At 44.5% G+C, this 21743-nt stretch overlaps 1 pseudogene; it reads left to right on the forward strand.

Moving 5' to 3' along the window:
* The first annotated feature begins 455 nt into the window (after window positions 1–455).
* Window positions 456–21743, forward strand: part of LOC128574169 (laminin subunit alpha-1-like) — a 55018-nt pseudogene continuing 33730 nt past the window's right edge.

Raw genomic sequence — 21743 nt, forward strand, 5'->3', positions numbered from 1 at the left:
TGTTAGACTAACTGCATTCCGGGGTCAATCTTACTTGTTCCTGATGTATTATCCTTTTTATATAGTGCTATATTCAATTTCCCAGTACTTTTTAGAGCTTTCAATAGCACAGCTTTTGAATATTACTGATGCAGCCAAGATGGTAAAATCTCTTAAATTTTTTGAGTTCTGCTGATGAGCTGATTGAGAATTATTTATTTTAATTGAGCACAAAGATCCCGGGTGCATGAAATATAGCTTTTACATGTATGTAAAATTATATTTCAGATTACAAATAACAACTTTTAAATAATCTGAGATAATTGTTGATGTGCCAATACTTTCTTTTCACTGCAATAGAGGTTTTCACCAAAAAAAAAAAAATAGAGGTTTTCATTTTTGTTTCTTTCTTTTCCCTTAGTATTACTATCAAATAAAAGACATTTCTGTTGGGGGGATGTGTATTTGTTATGGCCATGCAAGTAGCTGCCTGTGGGATGAAGCGACAAAGGTGAGTTCTAGTAGTCTACATTTTACTAAAACTTCAAAATAGATTTTGTAGCTCTAATATGTGCATTATTTTTTTATTCCAGGTTGAAAGGTATAAAATCATTCTGCATACATGAAAAAATATCAGATGATTTAACTGGTTTCATTTTTTTTTAACAATTTTCATTTTGTATGGTTTTTTTTTTCATTTTGCTTTGGTGATTAAGTCTTTTCACTATGACTTTTTTGTAGCAAAATATCCAAACATAAAATTTACTATTTTTAAGAGTATAATTCAGTGGCCTTATGAGTTCTGAACTTCATCTGTCTATGGAACAGTCAAGCAACAATCACGTGCAGTTATAAATAATGTTCACATAATTTTAAAAGAGGGTTTTCCTCTTTTTATTTTCTCCTTTTCCATTTTTTTTGGTACTAAATTGACATAAAACAAAGTTCATTTATTTTAGCATAATACTGACTTAATACTTTGACATTGTCTCCTTTTAAAATACTAACATTAAATTGCTTCTTATTTTCTCCCAATCTTTTAATTCTGTACCTTGTGAATAGGACTATTCAGCTATTGACACTGGATGAGATTTAGGTGAATATCAAGAGAATTATAATTAGGCGCTTCCAAACCTTTAAAATCCATGTATATATATTCTTAAAAGTTTTTGTTAATTAAATCATGTTCTAATTTTGTCCCTCCTCCTGGTTGTAACTGGGTTACCAGTTTATATTTGTCTGTAAAAATTAAATGTATGTTTGCATTGCTATGGTCATATAGCCTCTACTGTGAAGAGAGTACCACATATTTGACTGATAGATTCTTTTGTAAATAAATTTAAGAAAAGGAAGCAGGGCAGTGCCTGTGGCTCAAAGGAGTAGGCTGTGGGCCCCATATGCCAGAGGTGGTGGGTTCAAACCCAGCCCAGGCCAAAAAAAAAAAAAAAGAAAGAAAAGTAAGCAAGTTAAGTTTTTCAGTGAAATTTGTATTCCTTCCTGTTCAGAAGCTACAGTGTCAATGTGAACATAACACTTGCAGGGAGAGTTGTAACCTATGTTTTCCTGGACATTACCAGCAGCCCTAGAGGCTGGGACCATTTAGTCTGGAAACGTGTGAAGGTCGGTAGTTCACAGTGTGAAGAATGTGGTCTTTCTTTCTTTTTTTTTTTTTGCAGTTTTTGGCTGGGGCTGAGTTTGAACCTCCCACCTTCGGCATATGGGGCTGGTGCCCTACCCCTTTGAGCCACAGGCACCACCCAAGAATGTGGTCTTTCATAGTTGGGATGTGGGAGCAGGAGCCAGCTGCCTGCTCCCCCAACCAGGCAGGGGACAATGAGCAGAGATGCCAAGTATGCCAAGGCAGCCAGGCTTTGTAGGAAAATGGGGCCAATGGGCACATATATTGAGAAAATATGTTTTCAAGAGTTTTTATTAAGCAGAAGAATTCATTCTTTAATCAAACTCTTCTTCAGAAGCTGACTTAAAGAATCAGGCTGCTCTCAGTAGAAGGAACTTTGTACCACGTAGCCCTCCAGGCTATGCCTACTCGGTCCTCCCTCTCCCTCCCCAGATGAGCTGACGGGGTCCCCTCTCCCCCCGAGAGAAGAGCGGATGGGTCCCCACCCACCCGGGAGATGAGCGGATGGGGTGACCTCCTCGCCCCCTTCTTCCCCCCCCCACCGTGAGACAAGCAGACGGGGCCCCCTCTCCCCTCGTGACAAGAGCAGACGGGGGTTCCTCTTCCCCTGTGAGACAAGGGGACAGGGCCCCCTGTCCCCGCGAGAAGAGCAGACATGGCCCCCTCTCCCCTCGTGACAAGAGCAGACGGGGGTCCCTCTCCCCCTGTGAGACAAGGGGAGCAGACAGGGCCCCCTCTCCCCTCGTGACAGGAGCAGACGGGCGTCCCTCTCCTGGTGAGATGAGGGGATGGGGCCCTTCCCCCTGTGAGACGAGCTGACGGGCCCCCTCTCCCCGCCAGAAGAGCGGAGGAGCCCCCCACCCACGCGAGAAGAGCGGACGGGGCCCCTCCCCCTACGAGAAGAGCGGACGAGGCCCCCTACCCACGCGAGAAGAGGGGACGGGGCCCCTCCCCCCTTCAAGAAGAGCGGTGGAAGCCCCCTTTCCCCTGGTGACAGGAGCAGATGGGGACCCCTCTCCCCCTGTGAGACGAGCTGATGGGCTCCCTCTCACCGCCAGAAGAGCTGACGAGGCCACCTTCCCACCGGAGAGCGGATGGGGCCCCTCCCCCCACGAGAAGAGCAGACGAGGCCCCCTACCCACGCGAGAAGAGCGGACGGGGCCCCTCCCCCCACAAGAAGAGCAGACGAGGCCCCCTACCCACGCGAGAAGAGCGGACGGGGCCCTTCCCCCCGTGAGAAGAGCGGACTAGGCCCCCTCTCCCAGCCTGACGACCTTACGAGGCCCCCTCTCATCCCGTGAGACCAGCAGACGGGGCCCCCCTCAACCCCATAAGACAAGCATAGGGGGCCCCCTCTACCACCGTGAGGCAGGCGGACGGGGTCCCTCTCCCCCCATGAGGCAGAGGACATGAGATGAGCAGACGGGGCCTCCTTTCCCCTGTGAGGTGAGTGGACCGGGCCCCCTCTCCCTGTGAGAAACACAGCTGGATAGAGGAGGGACTACCACAATGCCTATGTGACTAAATGCCTTTATACGTTCTTTATTCAATTAAAATACTCTTTAAGAATTCTTTTTTTTTTTGTAGAGACAGAATCTCACTGTACCGCCCTCGGGTAGAGTGCCGGGGCATCAAACGGCTCACAGCAACCTCTAACTCTTGGGCTTATGCCATTCTCTGCCTCAGCCTCCGAGCAGCTGGGACTAGGGCGCCGGCCACAATGCCCGGCTATTTTTTTTTTGTTGTTGTTGCTGTTTGGCCGGGGCTGGGTTTGAACCCGCCACCCTCGGCACATGGGGCCGGCGCCCTACCCACTGAGCCACCAGCTCCCTACTCACTGAGCTACAGGCGCCACCCTCTTTAAGAATTCTTACAAGCTGGGCTCATGCCTGTTATCCTAGCACTCTGGGAGGCTGAGTAAGGTAGATTGCTTGCGCTCAGGGGTGTGAGACCAGCCTGAATAAGAGTGAGACCCTGTCTCTGCTAACAAAAGAAAAACCAGCCTGGCGCTGGAGCAGGGACCTATAGTCCCAGCTACTCAGAAGGCTGAGACAAGAGTCTTGCTTGCACCCAAGAGTTTGAGGTTGCTGCGAGCTACAAGCTACGATGCCACAACACTCTACCCAGAGCAACAGAATGAGACTGTCTCTACAACAAAGAATTTTATTTTATTATTATTTTTTTTTTTGAGTCAGAGTCTCACTATGTCACACTCAGTGGAGTTCTGTAACGTCACACCTCACAGCAATCTCAGACTCTTGGGCTCAAGCAATTCTCTTGCCCCCACCTCCCAAGTAGCTGAGAGTACAGGCGCCTGCCACAACACCCAGCTATTTTTTTGTTGGTGTTGCAGTTGACATTGTTTAGCTGGTCTAACCCACCAGCCCTGATGTATGTGGCTGGTGCCCTAAACACTGTGCTATGGGCTCCGATCTCAAAAAGGAATTGTTACAAAAGACAAGTCTAAGCCCCTTCTCCTGTCCCCCACCACCACCCCACTGTGAGAGTGTGCTGGCTTCCAAGTTAATCATTCCCAAGTCTGCACTTGACAGCCTGTTTGGTGTCTGCTGGAGCCCTCTGCACCTTACCATGGGCATGGCCTTGGGGGTGTGCACACTTGACTTTGAATCATTCCACCGGCACCCCCAGCACACTATCTACCTGCCCTGTGTTCCACATTCCATATCTACAAATTAGAGACACTATTTCTCAGGGTTGCCATGAGAGTTAAATCAATTTCTGCTGATGGTGTGATTCTCTGCTCTTCACAGGCAATGGCATCCTTTAATTTCCAATCTTAGCCCTCAGAAAGCACATATAAACATTTGCTCAATGAAATGGAGGCAGTTTTGACTGCATCCTGTACTAAATGGCAACCTTTAATGAATCATAAGCAAAGGGGGGGGGAGTTGAAAGAAATCCTCTTGTTTGAAATATTGCTTAGAAGACTAAATGTTCCACAATTTCTAGTTCAAGAATATTGCAATGAAATACCACTGGAAGAAAATATTACCCACCAATTAAATACAAAAGATTGGATCATTTCAATGGAAATGCCAGTGTTTTTAACATTATAGTACATAACATACCATAAGAAGACTATACCATAAGATTCTTTGCATAGCCATTGAGTTTTTTTTTTTATTAAATCATAACTGTATACATTGATATGATCATGGGGCATCATACACTCGCTTCATAGACCATTTGACACATTTTTATCACAGTGGTTAACATAGCCTTTCTGGCGTTATCTCAGTTACTGTGCTAAAACCTTTACATTCTACATTTACCAAGTTTCACAAATACCCCTGTAAGATGCACCACATTGAGTTTTTAAGTGTGTGTTTCTACCTTTAAAATGAAGTGAGAAACTGAATTATGGTGATAGTTTCACAGTTCAGTAACTTTACTAGAAATCATTGAATTGTACATTTAAAGTGGGTGAATTTTATAGCATGCAAATGATACTTAAATAAAGATGTTTGAGAAAAAAAGAAGGACGTTTCTGTGCTCATGGACAGCTGAGCAGTTTATTTTCCAGGATGTTGAAGGGAAGATGATTTGCCCTTTCTTTTGCAGACATGCCTCTCTGGCTATTACCGCGTGGATGGGATACTCTTTGGAACAATTTGTCAACCTCGTGAATGCCACGGCCATACTGCTGAGTGTGATACCCACGGTGTTTGCATTGTGAGTCTATTGCTGAAACCTCTAATCTCTTCTCCTCCCCATTCCAGAGCCACATACTGTGTAGAAGTGATTTTTTTAAAATGCTACCTCAACAGAATAGCCCTGACCTCATAGAACCCAAAGGAAATTCACAGATTTAAGTTCATCATGAAATGTTTCCTGGTTTCTTTCCTATTTTTTTTAACTTTGGTAGTAGTGGAATAAGTATGTCTAATTTGATTACGTTTTAGAACACTGATTAGTAATTATTTATTATTATTTTCATTTGCTAAGATTATAAAGCAATATAAAGGTAGAAATGTCCACGTATTAAATACAAAAGATAGGGTCTTTGCTATGAAAGTAGTAGTATTTTTAACATAATATACCACAACAATAATAATAATACATCTAATAATCATACTAACTTGTACATTACACAGTGCCTCTCAGTTATTCAGGTAAACTTTTTAAACAATACCTCTTTTGGGTGGCATGTTGACACAGAGCTTAATAAGTATGTAGTTAATCTTGAGAATACATTTTGAGGAAGGTAGAGGGCAGGGGATTTGTTTAACTTCCATCAGGAATTCTTTTAGGCCCTCTGCCTGGAAGCCAGGTCACAGTCTGATTGGGCTCCTGTGGGTTCACTCCTCGGAGCTGGAGTGACTGTGTATGCTAACCAGCTGTACCCTTGTCACCAGGCGGGAAGTGTTCCTGCTCTTTCCACAAGAGATTGATTGAGTCCCAGAGCTAGGGAAAGTTTGTTATCGGACCGAGGGAGACGATCTCAGCATTACATCCTGGATTGCTTATTGCCTCTAGAGCCAAATTTTTCTCTGTTCTGTAAAGATTTCCTGCTGTCCTTTGCTCTGTAAGTGAAGCCCATAGGAATTGCAGGGAGTCGGGGTTTGCAGGAGACTCGTTCCTCTAGGTTTGGTTTTGTTCATTGCAAAGATTCCAGCTGCTTGATGAGGTGGTGCTTTGTTCATGTCTCTCTCTTCACTGTGTAGGTTTCCAGAACCAGACTTTCATAGACCCCCTGCCAGCATCTGGGGGTGTGGGGTGGGGCAGCAGGTGATGGCAGTGCCAGTGAGGGCTCTTGTTATAGCTAGGCTAAAAGCTTGAATATCTCACACTTCTATTAATATTATATTAATATGGTCGGGCATGGTGGTTCATGCCTATAATCCTAGCTCTCTGGAAGGCAGAGGCAATTGGATCCCCTGAGCTCAGGAATTGGATACCAGCCTGAGCAAGATCAAGACCCTACCTCTACTAAAAATAGAAAAACTAGCCAGTTGTTGAGGCAGGCACCTGTAGTCCCAGTTACTTGGGAGGCTGAGAAAGAAGGATTGGTCAAAGCCCAAGACTTTGAGGTTGTTGTGGGCTATGATGCCACAGCACTCTATCCAGGACAACAGACAGAACTTCTGTCTCAAAAAAATTATGTTAATATAATTTACAAAAAATACAGTCGTATTAAAGTGAAAAAGCTAAATAGCAACTGGTCTTAAAGCTTTACGTACAATAAATCATAACAATCTTTATAATTTTAAACATTGTTCAGAAATAATTTTAGATTGACGAAAGAGTTGCAAAGTAGTATGAGATTGGATTTCTATCGTCACTGTTTTTTACTTTGAATGTGTTTATGGTAGCTTTTTATAAATGCCTTTTGGTTGTTATATGTGATTATTCAGTGTGTTTCTAATGACAGATTTTTGTCCTGATTATGGATCACTTTTTTTTTCTGCTTTTTGTGTCTAGTAGTTTTCATTTCCCATTTAAAAAAAAAAAAAGTTAGCGGTCAGGCACAATGGCTCACGCCTGTAATCCTGGCACTCTGGGAGTCTGAGGTGGATCACTTTAGCTCAGAAGTTCAAGACCAGCCTAAACAAGATTGAGGCTAAGACTCTAAGCAAGAGTCAGGCCCCATCTGTAAAACTAGCCGGGCGTTATGGCAGGCGCCTATTGTCTCAGCTACTTGGAGGCTGAGGCAAGAGGATCACTTGAGCCCAAGAGTTTGAGGTTGCTGTGAGCTGTGAAACTACAGCAGTCTACCAGGGTGACAAAGTAAGACTCTTTCTCAATAAATAAATACACAAATAAATACACACATATCTTATTTGGAGATAATTTCAAATTTATCCGAAAGTTGTAGGAATAAAAAAAGTGCTTAGAATATCTGCCATTTACCTAGGTTCCCCTGTTGCTAACAGTTTGTCCCATTTGCTTTCGTAGCCTCATTTTCTATCTTCCTATCTAATTATAATATCTTTTTCAAAATTACTGAAGTTTTGTATACTATAGCCTTTTATCCCTAAATACTTCTGTGTGTATATCCTCAGAATAAGGGTATTTCCTTTTATTAACCATACCCCAGTTACCAGCTTAGGAAAACTTACCGTTGACACTCCACATCTTCTAACCTACCATCCATTATCCATTTTTGCTCATTGTCCCCATTATGTTCACAGGGTTTTCCCCTCCAGTACAGGCCCCTGCCTGGGACTGCGGGTAGCATTGTATTGTTATGTCTCTTTGGACTCCTTTAATCTGAAATATTTGTCTTTCATGAAATTGGCATCTTGAATAATACAATCATTTTTTAGGCTATAATGTCCCTTATTCTGGCATGACACTATAAGCACTCTACCAGTTCTGTGGTTTTCTCATGGATGGAATCAGGCTGTGCACTGCAGGCTGGAATGCTGTCTCAGTGATGTGACTTCCTCAAGGCACCACCTGTGGGACCTGCCCTGTCCTTCTGCCCTCACTGATGCTTTTAATTCTGAGTACACACACAAGGTGTTGGTCAGTTTTCCCACTACATCTGAGGAAGACACGTTAAGACCATGGCATCATCCTATACTTCATTCGAATTTCCCCTTAGATTTAGCAGTCTGATGATTCTGGCCTAACCAGTACTTAGTATTTACATTTGCAAAAGGATAATCCTCCCACTCCAGCACTTGTTCAGGCATAGCATATCTGGGTTAGGCAGGACCCTACTGTCAGCAGGAACCTTCCCTTCTCCTCATGTTTATTTATTTACATACTTGTTATCTCTTGTATTCATGGAATTCCAACATGCCTAGATGAGCCCCGGGGGTATCTGGGATTTTTTGATCACAAAATGAAGATTTTTCAGTGTATATTGTTGCATTGCTGAGTTTCTGGATTTTGTCGCTTTCCTTTAAAGAACATGGAGGTATATTTTGGCAGGCAGTTAAATTACTGCAGGTCAGCTCGGTTGTTTTTTAGGGTGGGTCTAGGATAGCCTTTACTCTGTGGCAGGGTTAGCCCTACTATAGGGGGGTTTCTTAGGGTCTGTACTGAGTGCTTTGAGTTTTTCTCAGGGTTTTCCCATACTGACTGGTCAGAATTCTAATGTCACTTAGCTCTGTGTGACTTCTGAATTTTTCAGCTATAGCGTACCTGTATTTCTTTGGCATCACGGAGTTTCACTGCGTACTTGAGAAGCTTAATATTCAGAGTATTCAGTAGTCATACTCAGCGGGGTCCCCATGAAGATTTCTGGTGCTGTTGCTCTATGAAGCTCCAGTCCTCTGCCCTGAATCCCACCTGCTCCAGCTTCCCAAGACTCTGAGTTCTGTGACCTCCACAGAGCAAGACCACTGTGCCCACCTGGGCTGCCCCTGCCCCTGGCATGCACCCCAAGAAGAAAGACCTGCAACCACTGCAGGCCCTTGTCAGATGCATTTTGTCTAGTTTTCTAGTGGGCAAGTCTAGTACTTGTTACTCCAGCATGACAAAAGCTCTTAGGTTTCTCATTTAGAAAAATTACATGTTTTTAATGTAGTTAATCTGAAGATAGGGAACCCATACTCATATAACTTAGAGTTTGGTAACTTGTTTTACCATTTTGTCTTTTTTTTTTTTTTTTGCCATTTGTACCAAGGTGTTGGTATGCGACCTGAAAATCCAGTAGGGAACCCTGAGCTGCTGCTTCTTTTCATGCTTATACCTTAGGCGTACATGCACAACACTGGGGACCGTGGCCAGCAGTGCCTGCCCGGCTTCTACGGGCAGCCTTCCCGAGGAACTCCAGGGGACTGCCAGCCTTGCACTTGCCCTCTTGCCACGGCCTCCAACAAGGAATCCTCGAAGCTCCGCCAGTGGCTCCTGCAGTGTGGCCAGGATCCCCACCAGGATGTACATAGGCGTTTGCAGAGCAAGGCTCTGTGTGTGTAATTAGAGTGTCAGTTTTGCCCAGTGGTAATTGATGGAGATGGAGGGGTGGTTTATCGTCCATTAAAAAAAAAAAAAAAAAAAAAAAGTTTAGTGTATTAAAGTATGCAAGGAAAGATGTGTGGTAGCAAGGACATAGCTCATGTTTTCCCTCTTGGTCTACCATTGGTCATCAGTTCTGTCCCAGCTTTGTGACGTTCACCTGCCACTGGGCTGAGAGATAGGGGTATACAGACAGAAAAAGCACGTTGTCCCTGGTCCTAGGGACTTTTTGATCTAATGACCAAAATTTGTATATATGAGGCTACATGAGAATGACCTGAGTTCATTCATTGATTCAACAAATATTTATTGAATGCTTGCTGTGTGCAGGCTGTGACACAGGTGGGCAGAGTATCACACTGTTCACACCTGGCTGCTGGCCCCGAGGACTTACTTTAGTGGAGAGCTGTCCACCAGACAGTGGGACAGAGGGAGGTCAGTGTCTAACCTACCTGGGGGTTGCAGGAATGATCCCAAGGAAGCTCTTCTGTTAGACTTGAAGGAGGCGGGATTCCACCTGGGGCACAAATGGGTGTTCTGGGCAGAAGGAGCTGGTGCCCCAAGGCATGGCAGTAGAAGTGGCACGTCCAGTGGGGAGAACAGAAGGTCCATTGAGCAGACAGCTTGGGGGGTATGGATGGAGCCTGCCGGGCCAGGCCTTCAAAGCCTTGCTAGGGAGTTTGTATCCCACAGGCCAGTGGCTTCAAAGCCTCTTTGTCTTTCCCCAGTTTAACCCTCAGAGTTCTTTTTCTACCCATTCTCACAGAATTCCCCACAGGTATTTTTTATCTGACAACTTACCGTAATCAGCTTACCATCAATCACCCCGTGCAGGCTTCCTTAAGATTCAGGAGTAGGGTTTGAAGGGGGTCTTTGGGAGTCTCAGGACCTCCTAACTGTGTAGGGTTTAGAGAGCTCACTCTAATCTGAGCGTGGGCAGGGCTCTGAGGCAGGAACATGGGCAGGGCTCAGAGGCAACCTCCTGGGGGAAGAGGCAGCTGACTTGAGCCTTGAGCAGATCTGGGTTAACCCAGGCAGAGACAGGGAGAAGCAAGGACATTTAGGGCTGAGAGACAGAGGAGCAGGGAGAAGTGAGTGTCCAGTGCCCAGGAACGCAGTTTAGAGACAGATGAGGCTCAGGATAGGCTGGGTGGCTAGAAGCCTTAGGCTCGGAGCCAAGGAACGAAGACCCATTGAAAATTTGTAAGCACAGGAGTGGTAGAAATTAAGCATTGTAAATATTTAGAAATTCTACACCATCCATTGAAAAATTGTATTCCTTTCTAATGTTTTGAGAGTTTCAGCCCCACCTGCCCCCTTGATGAAGGAGACGAAGTGGTCTGTGAGTGGTGTGCTGTCGGGTACTTGGGAGCTTGGTGTGAGAGGTACTCTGCATTGCCCCAGTGTTTGCAGAAAGCTGCAGTAACATTTTTTAAAAATTACATATAGGCTGGGCGCGGAGGCTCATGCCTATAATTCTAGCACTCTGGGAGGTCAAGGCGAGCAGATCACTTGAGCTGACAAGTTGGAGATCATCCTGAGCTAGCATGAGACTCCATCTCTAAAAATAGCCAGGTGTTGTGGTGGGCACCTGTAGTCCCAGCTACTTGGGAGGCTGAGACAAAAGGATCGCTTTGAACTCAAGAGTTTGAGGTTGCTGTGAGCTAAGATGCCATGACACTCTACCAAGGGCAACAAAGTGAAAGTCTGTCTCAAAAAAAAAAAAAAAATTGAATATTAACTCTCTCTGTTTATTTCTAAATATGTAGTAAAATGTGGTTTTGAAGTCTTGAGGTGTAATTATTATTTCATAGAATCATAGAGAAAAACCGATATCTTAGTTAAAACTGAATGTTACAACTTGCTGGTAATTTTTAAAGAGTGGTATTCTTTCTCCTTGGGCTAATCTGAATTCTCACCAGTAACAACAGGAAACAGCAAGGAGTGAGGACTGTGGTTCCCCTGAGAAGCCCATGGCTCTGGGTGACTCTGTGGGTGACAGGTGGTCTGATTTAATAGCTGTCTTCTGGCTCCTGAAAGCCAGTGTCATCTTTCCCTGTGTACACGTCTTCCAGCCCAGCTCTGCGTGCACATCCCTGGATTTATTTCTCATTTTGCCCCCTCTCCCTGGATGTTAGGATGGATGAAAGAGATCTGTGAATACTCAAGCACGGAGTTGTATCCCTTTCACGGTAAATCTTAGGGTGAAGCATCAGTCTGATTTATTAGCCCTTCAGGGAGTCCCTACATAATGAGGCAAGGTCTTGAGTAACTGCCTGTGTTTGATCGTGCTTTCAATCTTTGATACAGATGCGCAGACGGTTACTATGGAAACCCAACAGTGACCGGGGGGTCCTGTGTTCCATGTAACTGCAGTGGCAACGTGGGCCCCCGGGAGCCTGGTCACTGGGACTCGGTCACCGGCGAGTGCCTGAAGTGCATGGGGAATACAGGTGGTGCCCTGTGAAAGGTGTGCGGAGGGCTTCTATGGGGATGCTGTGACCACCAAAAACTGCCACATTGAGTGCCTGGGGTGTCCTGTATCACCATGGAAAGTCTCCATTCACCTGCTCACATGTGGCAAGCACAGCTCAGCCTGGCAGGTAGCTGTTTCTTGAGAAGCTAATGCAGGGTCTATAATTGATCTAAGATAGGCCCAGTTCCCCCCCAACTACACTAAGTTAGCTTGATTAGTGAGTTACTATCTGTGAAGGTCAGTGGCCTGAGTTTGTACACCCCTTCCACTCAAGGAAAAAGTGGTACTATGCGACGTGCTAGCTCTGCCCCCATGACGTAAATGGAGGAAGAAGGATGCTCAAAGCTCATCACATTTGTGTGAGAGATGAGAAGAGGTTTCAGGAGGCTGATGGGATTGGAGTCCAAGAGGCAGGGTGGGAAACGACATAGCTTTAACCTGGAAAGTGCAGAAAGCACGACATTCACACATCTCGGCAGTAGTGACTCAGCCACCCTACCTGACCCCACCATGGCTCCACAGAGTCCTGCTTTGAGCCTTGAATTTAGGCATCATGTCAAACCACTCACAGAGAAAAGTACATTTTCATATCCCTGAGATGACTAGCCTTAGGGATGATGCAGCCCTCAGACTCCTGAAGAAGGAGCGAAAGAGTGGAAGTGGCGATTATAAATTATTTTGACAATTTCGTATAAATGCCCAAGTCCTGGATGTTACAATATGGAGACACAAAAGGGACCTAGCCACACAGAAACTGCATTTTCCCAGACTTACATGAGAGATGGAAATGTTTTATAGCTCTGGGCCAATCAACCTGATCTTCAGCCGGGCAGCCACCTGGAGTGTTGTTCTACCAGGACACTAGTGATAACTAGAACTGTGTAATGCTGCAGAGGTTACAGAATGTTTTCACAATCCTCATGTCATTTCTTTTTGTCTTTGTTGTGAGCTGGATGATTCATTCCTTTGTTTGTGCACTTTTTATTAAGTGCCCGGCATTTCCTGGTTGCTATATGAAGTACTGTGATAGGTGGCTGGAGAATTTTGGTCCAAATCTGCTGGGAAGTTACACACGACGATGGTGTAGGAGAAAGGCACACCTGTGGCTGCCACGCTCTGGAGTCTGGCTAATGAGGGTTTGATTCCTGAACCAACTGTGTGACATTGGGCAGATCTATTAACCTCTCTGAGCCATTATTTCCTTGTACATAAAATGGACATAATTATATGCACATACTAATGCCTTTCTGAGAAGTTAATGCATAACATATTTTAAGTTTTAGACATTAATTAAAGGTTGCTAATGGTAATTTTTATTATTCTTCAATTCCAATCTGTCCAATAGAAATACAATGTAAGCCACCACATATGTAATTTAAAATTTTCTAGTAGCGGCCAGATGTGGTGGCTCATGCCTGCAATCCCAGCACCTGACAGGCCAAGGTGGGTAGATTTCCTGATTTCACGAGTTTGAGACCAGCCTAAGCAAGAGCAAGACCCTGTCTGTTAAAAAGTAACCCAGCATTGGGGTGGGCACCTGTAATCCCAACTACTTGGGAGGCTGAGGCAAGAGGATCACATAAGCCCAATAGATTGAGGTTGCTGTGAGCAGTGATGGCACGGCACTCTACCGAGGGTGACAAAGTAAAACTCTGTCTCAAACAACAAAAATTTTTTTTTCTAGTAGACACATTAAAAAAAGTCAAATGGGTGGAAATTTTATATTTAGGGTACTAAAGAGAATTAAGACAGGTAAAGTACATGGCTAGTCAGCAACTGGCAACTAACTTTTCAAAATTAAAATTATTTATAACATGAATAATATTTTAATTAATAATTGGTATAATAATGATTACTATAGAGCAGTGGTTCTCAACCTTCCTAATGCCGCAGCCCTTTAATACAGTTCCTATGGTTCGTGACCCACAGGTTGAGATCCGCTGCTGTAGAGAGAGAACTACAAATAGCTATGTGACCTACGAAAAGTTATGTAATCTTTATAAGTTTTATATTTCATACCAAAAAATATAGAAAATTATAGTCCCTACCTCCTAAGTTTTCTATGAAGGTTCAAAAGAAATACTGAATGTGATGGGGATATAAACTGGCTGGTACATCATACAATAAGTAAGAGTTTGTATTATCATTGGTATTTTGTGATGCTCATGCCCACATTGAACTTTAAATATTCTCCAGAGGAAGGGGAGGGTTTAAAAGAGACACGGACCTGGAAACAGGGCAGGAGACAGACAAGGAATGGGAAGTAAACTAGAAGAGGGAAGTCCCCAAAACCTCAGTAACAGTGAGGTTCAAGGCCAGGCATCATGGCTCACACCTGTAATCCTTGCACTCTGGGAGGCCCAGGTGGGTGGATTGCTTGAGCTCAGGGGTTCAAGACCAGCCTGAGCAAAGAGTGAGACCCTGGCTGTTCTAAAAAGTAGAAAAAGTAGCCGGATGTCATGGCAGGTGTCTGTAGTCCCAGCTACTCAGGAAGCTGAGGCAAGAGGATGGCTTGAGCCCAAGAGTTTGAGGTTGAGCTATGACACCACAGCACTCTAGCCTAGGACAACAGAGTGAGGCTCTGTCTGAAAACAAAAACAAAAACAAAAAAAAAAAGTGAGTTTCAAAAGGGAGAGAGAGGCCAATAGGTCTCATTCTACAGAAACAGTAAAATGAGGGCTGAAATGTGTTCTCTGAATTTGGCACCTAGAAAGTCCTTGGAGACTTCAGGAAGAACAATTTTAGCAGAGAAGGGGCCAGAAGGACACTGTGCAGAAGTTGGATTGGAATGTGCTAAGAGGAAGGGAGGGTGCTGGAGAGATGGAAGCTCAGAAACGGACTTACCAGGGGCAGGGATCATTTTGTGCTTGGTGGGGGAGAGTTGAGAAGGGACTTGTGCTGAGGAGTCAGCAGTCCAGTGCTCACAGGCCATGGGAATGACAGAGGGGGTCCCTGCAGGGCTGCGGCGAGCTGGGCTTCACAGGACTACAGCGTTAACTCGCTCACACCAGGAAAACAGAGGTGACAGAGTGACCTGAGCAAGGCCGGCCACAGCCATGGACGGAGGAGGAGGCAGGGTACCAGTGCCTTCTGAGCACCAGCCTTCTGGTTTCCAGGGTCCGCCTCCCACCCCAGCCCCCAGCCTGCCGCCTGAGGACTGTGCTTGGGCTTTCCCTTTTTTTTTTCCATTCCGACAGAGTTTCTCTCTGTCACCTTGGGTAGAGTGCTGTGACATCATAGCTCACAGTAACCTCAAACTCTTGGGCTAAAGTGATCCTCTTGCCTTAGCCTCTGGAGTAGCTAGGACTACAGGCACCTGCCACAACACCAAGCTAATTTTTCTATTTTTTTTTTTTTTTTTTTTTTTGGTGAGACAAGGGCTCACTCTTGCTCAGGCTGGTCTTGAACTCCTAGGCTCAAGCAACTCTCCTGCCTCAGCCTCGTGGAGCACTAGGATGACAGGCGTGAGCCACTGTGCCCAGTCAGGTTTAACCTTCTTTGTGAAGTTTTTTCTTTTGTTATGTTGTTATACCATGACAGACATTGTACATTTTCTAAGACCAAACATTCATAAATAGTGGCTGGGACATCTTGTCAGTGAATGCATGAAATATTTTAACTGAAGCACGTATTGACAGTTGTCCTGTGATATTGGTTTAACATTTTTTGGACTCATTAAATCCCATCACTTTGAAAAGAACTCTGTAGCTTTAAACATCAATGTGTTAACTTCAGATAAATCTGAAGTGTCTGTCCTGAAATTATAAATGATTCATGGCTTAGAATCATTTGGAAAGGAAAATGTTTTTAATTATAATTTTGAAATACAATATTGATATGTACTTATCTAGATTATATGATAACTGAGCTTTCAAATATTAAATACATGTGTATGACTAAGTTGATGTTGAAATCTCCACTGCATGATTATCCATGGAAATTTCTAGGTCAAACTATTAAGGAATTCATTAAAATGGTCAAGTTTCCAGTTACTATCTTAATAGGTTCAATTATTTCTTTTCTGTGATGGTTCCTTCTACCACACCTGTTTGGTTTTACTTTTGAGAAAAATGCTGACTTTTTTAAGTTATTGCAAATTGTACTTATTTTTACCTTTGTGATTAGAAATATTGAATGTTTGTATTTTTTCCTTTGGGGATTAGACTCTCAGGGTCTCCACACCCACATGTGAATGCTAACATGTCTTTTCTGTGCATGTGTGTCAGCCTGTGAGTGCCATGGGAAGGGCTTCCTCTCTCCCCTGTGACATCTGGAGACTGGACTCTGTGACTGCAGACCACACGTCACTGGACAGTAGTGTGACCAGTGCTTGGTAAGATGCTTGTTGGCCATTGCAAGTTATTAAAGCATTTGTCGGTTAGCTGGGCACGGTGGCTCACACTGTAATCCTAGCACTGTGGGAGGCTGCATTGGGTGGATCACCTAAGCTCAGGAATATGAGATCAGCCTGAGCAAGAGCGAGACCCCGTTTATACTTAAAGTAGGAAAAGCTAGCTGGGTGTGGTGGTGGGTGTCTGTAGTCTCAGATACATGGGAGGGTGAGGCAAGGGGATTACTTGAGCCCAAGAATTTGAGGTTGTTGTGAGCTAGAGCTATGCTGCTGCATGGCTCTCTACTGAGGGTGACAGAAGGAGACTCTGTGTTAAAAAGGAAGAAAGAGAGAAAGGAAGGGGGGAGAGAAAGAAGGAAAGGAAGGAAGGGAGGGAGGTAGAGAGGTAAAGAATGAAAGGAATTTGTCAGTGATGTTTATATAATCAAGAGAGAGAGAAAAAAAGAAAAAGAAAGGAAGGAAGAAGGGAGGGAGTTAGGAAGGAGAAAAATGAATTTGTCAGTGATGTTTGTAATCGACACCTTGGCCTTGGTTCAGATGAGATTGCTGACTCCCTGAGCATGGCTGGTGAATGCTGCGTCCGTGTCTGGACAGTCAGTACTAACTGTGAGGGTGGGAACCGTGTTGTGAATGCTTTATCGTTCTATAAAGCATCTGTGTGTTTTGGAAAACATGCTGGTAGTGCAGTTGCTTATTAAACGTACCTTGCCTGCTGTGCTTCTCCCCCTCTGCCGCACTAGCCGGGCTACTATGGGCTGGACTCGGGGCATGGCTTTCTGCCCTGCAACTGCAGCACGGCCGGCTCCATGTCGGATGACTGCTCAGATGAAGGCCAATGCCCCGGTGTCCCAGGTGTGGCTGGAGAAAAGTGCGACAGGTGTGCCCACGGCTTCTATTCGTACCAGGATGGCAGCTGTACACATAAGCTCTTGAATCCCTTGTTTGAGACCTCATGGTTGTTCCCAGACTTCTCTGAGCCTTCCCTTGATTTTTGACTTACTTTTATAAAGTTCCTTTACTTTTTATCATCTTTATGTGTAGAACTTCATACCTCTGCCCTCTTTCCCGACACTTGTCAGGATACAAGCAAAATGTCCATTCTGTCCTGCCAGCCAGATCTTTTCCATTTTTTTCTCTCTCTGTCCCCCTCCTCCCATTCCATCCTAATTATCATTCTCCCAGTAGCATCTCCAGACTTGGAGGGGTCTTGGGAATCATAGGGGTCTTTTAAGGACTCAAAGAATGGTTCAGACTATTAATAAAAGGGAACTAACAACATCAGCTCTTACCCCTTTAGTCACTCAGATCTTTAACAAAACATGTGTCTTTATTCCTGCCTGTGACTGCCCGCACACACAGAACAGCTGCGACCCGGAGTCTGGAGAGTGCATCTGCCCTCCTCATACTCGGGGCATGGAGTGTGAAGAATGTGAGGATGACCACTGCAGCCACCACCCAGAGAGTGCTGCCTTCCATGTGTCCGTGTATCTCGGAGTCATTGCCCGAGAGCAAGTGGCATTCCTCTTCTTCCACAGTATCCACTTATCTTCCACTTGCCGAATAGCTCTGCGCTTTATATTTAAAACTCAGTACAGATTGTAGGAATCAGGTGGAGGGTCAGCACCCTTAAAACACCTTAATCCTAGTTTTCTGCAAGAACCTAATTGAAAGATTGATGGTTAAAAAGATCCCCCCTTCCAAATTTTGTGCCATTAAAGTAAATTATGCAAGGTACACTATCTTCCAAGAGAAAGTCCTAAATCACTTTACTAGGGGGCTGTTTGCAATCTTGAAGAGCTCCAGTTTTCTATGTAACTTTCTTCATTTAAATGTGGATATGGTTTGTGTTTTGAGAACAGTAGAGAAAGGTCTTCTAAAATAATTTTGCTAGGTTGTTTGGCTATATTTAATTTCACTTCACAATTCTGGGCTAATTTGCGTGTGTCACTGAGATCCTCAGTTGTCCAGCAACACAGTCCCTGCCTCCTGTTGTCACATGACAAAGAGATTCTGTTTAGCAGTGGTGAGAGGGAGACGTTTATAGCGTTCATTTGCATGACTTTCTCACGTTTAGTGTTTCCTGCGATCCAAATATATGTATGTGAAGAAAATGTAAGAGATGCCTTTTTGTTTAGTTAGTATTTCTTCTCTTAGGCCTGCAATTGCAGTCTTGTGGGGTCGAGCAGCCACCATTGCAAGGTGTTCACCGGCCATTGCCAGTGCAAGTTGGAATTTGCTGGATGGAGCTGCGATCAGTGCTCTTAGGGTTACAGAGACTTTCCAAACTGTGACCCCAGGGGGACAGCAGGAGATACCTGTGCCCTTGGCCAGGGTCTCTGCAGCTGTGCAGAGGAAACTGGAACCTGCTCTTGCAAGGTATTTGCCGTGGATCCCGCCCTCCCTTCCTCTCTCCCACTCGACCTTGTCACTCTTGGGCTTTGACCATTTAAAGTAAAGACTTATTAAAGCAGCTGGCTTTGGATGCTTCTCTTAGTAACATCACACTCCGTCCATGCCTGAGTTCAAAGTCTGGTATGCTCTTCTAGGATCATGAGTGATTCTAGAAAAGGAATTTTAACTGTTAATTACAAGTGTCAGAGGGTGGAACGGCTTTAAAAACACTTCTGGGTTTCCGATTATGTGTGGGTGGCCAATCTATCTGGAGTATGCAGGGAAGCCAGATCACACAGGGCTGCAGGCAGGTTTGTGAGGTTCCAGCTGTGAGGTTGGTAGGCCCTGTGATGTGCCGGCAGACAGAAGGAAACTCTCGTGTAGTATATTTTCCCAGGAAGTAGATTTTGTTGTCATGGTAAGTTTCATCAGTTTCCCCCACGTGCTTTGTTATCAGGAGCCCATTGCCACCTTCTTTAGTTCTTTCCCTGTGGGTGGGGAGGGAAGCCCTCTGGCTGGGTGGAGGCTTGATGAGGAAGGGAAAACTTGTGTGGGTATCATGTCCTGGGGATAATAACGGAATCATCAGTATCCCTGCTTTGGGTTACCACATTTTTTTTTTTTGGTCAATTTTTGGCCAGGGCTGGGTTTGAATCCACCACCTCTGGCATATGGGGCTGGCGCCCTACTCCGTTGAGCCACAGGCGCCGCCCTGGCTACCACATTTTATGATACCAGTTCTCATAAAAGACTCTCAGAACAGCAGGGACCTGCTTTAATAGTCACCTAGTCAGGGTTGCCCCACATTCTTGGATCATCAGAAGTATGTGGGGACCCGAGGCGGATCCCAGGGCTCTCCCAGGGAGATGCTTATCAGGGAATCTGTATTTTCCAAAAGCTTCTGAGATGATCCTGATACTCATCTGTGTTTAGGAATCACTGATTGAGTCTTTGACAGAACTGATGTTCGGGGAGGTTAGGGACCCATTCCAAAGAAACAGTGATGTTTATGGATCTAAGTAATTTCTAGAATTATTTTGTTTCTCATTTCTGCATGTTCAGAAATTGCATATTCTTTATTTGTGGCAAAAATAAGTCCCTTATTTGTTCCCCTTCGGGTGAATGTCATCGGCCTCCAGTGCAGGCAGTGATGAGAAGACACCTTCGCTCTCCGTGCCCACAACCCCCCTGGGGTGCAGCCCCTGCTTCTCTTTGGGCTGTCCCACTGCTCAGAGCTAGAGGGTTACTTCAGGACCCCAGTAAGTCACAACAGTCAAAATGTTCTGTTTCCAGTCCCTCTCCCTTTGGGATTTGGGTGGGGTAGGAGATATAGTCAAGCACTTCCATTGAATGTTGTTCTTATAGCATCAGAAATTCTAGGGAGACAATCTGAGTTAGCACGTGAATCAGAACTTCATGTCTGCAGGCCAGGGAAATAAATGGAGCTTGAACTAAAGGTGTTCAGTGTTGTTTCTTAGCTAATCTATCAAAACCCTTAGTTGGAGAGAAGATAAAACCTCAGCATCTCAACTGTCTCCTACAAGTCACTGAACATCACCCTAGTTAGCAATAGTTGGACCCTGAATTCAGTAGTTTAAAGCCCTTTTTTGCTATTAATCCTTGAATAGTTAAAAAAAAAGCACTTTCAGTTATTTTTAATCTAGAGGTTTTGTTTAAAGAGAAGGTCTTTACTATTCCTATTTTAATAATAAACTGTTTCATCTGTGAGACAGTGGTGGAACCTATGAATCAAGCTTTGAATGGTTAATACATCTTCTGATCTGTGTTTTCTCTCCCTTTGATGACAGGTAGTGCTGGCCTCAGATCAGCCTCTTCTGTATGTAGTTTCTCACAGTAACTTGAGGGGCACAACCGAGGGGGTTTACTATCAGGCCACTGATGTCCTGCTGGATGCCATGATTGTCCGGCAACACGTCCACACAGAGCCCTTCTACTGGCGGCTGCTGGAGCAGTTTCAGGAGACCAGGTGAGGTGCACGCCCCACCTAGAGCTGGTCCCGGCTTCCTGGGGAATCTAGAGGTAGTTTAAAGTCACCATAGTCTGTGTTGGCCTGTAATTAAAAGAAATGGCTGTTAATGTCCTCTTTTAAGAGGGTATAAAGAAGTTTAACATTCATAAAAATCCTCTCAAATGTAAAAATTTTTGGAAGTCTTTTATTTTATGTATTTGTTTATAGTTTTTTGGGTTTTTTTTTTGAGACTAAGTCCCACTTAGTCATCCTTGGTAGAGTGCTGTGACATCATAGCTCTCTACAACAACTTCAAACTCTTGAGCTCAAATGATTCTCTTGCCTCAGCGTCCTGAGTAGCTGGACTACAGGTGCCCACCACAATGCCCAGCTATTTTTACTATTTTTAGAGATGAGGTCTTGCTCTGGCTCAGACTGGTGTCAATTTTTTTTTTTTTTTTTTTTTTTTTGAGACAGAGTCTCACTTTGTCATCCTGGGTAAAGTGCCACTGTGTCATAGCTCATTAGCAACCTCAAAGTCTTGGGTTTAAGCCATCTTCTTGCCGCAGCCTCCCTTCCTAAAACAATCATTCAACAAACATATGCACCACTAATGGCAGGGCTACTTTCTGAGAAATAAGTCATTAGGTAGTTTCATTGTTGTGCTGATATCACATCCCTAGATGTATAGCCTGTCATATGTCTAAGCTACCTGTGGCGTCCCGAATACTGAAGGCTCTTGGAAAACGATGGTTAAGTTTTCATGTATCCAAACATAACTAAACATAGAAAAGTACATTGGTCAAAATGTCATTATGCAGCACATGAGTGCATTGTATTTACTACTATAAGGTCCATTTGAGTCTAGCCACTGTGGTGTGAGAGCCCCTTCTCTGGAACACCACGCATTTGGGGAGGAAAATCCTACCAGGGAAGAATCATGAAAGGCATCACCTGCATTTTCTTTATATGAACATTAGAGCTTGTAGTTTGAATTAACCCTCATCTT

The sequence above is a fragment of the Nycticebus coucang genome, chromosome 21, assembly GCF_027406575.1.
Source record: "Nycticebus coucang isolate mNycCou1 chromosome 21, mNycCou1.pri, whole genome shotgun sequence".
NCBI classification, from domain to species: Eukaryota; Metazoa; Chordata; class Mammalia; order Primates; family Lorisidae; genus Nycticebus; species Nycticebus coucang.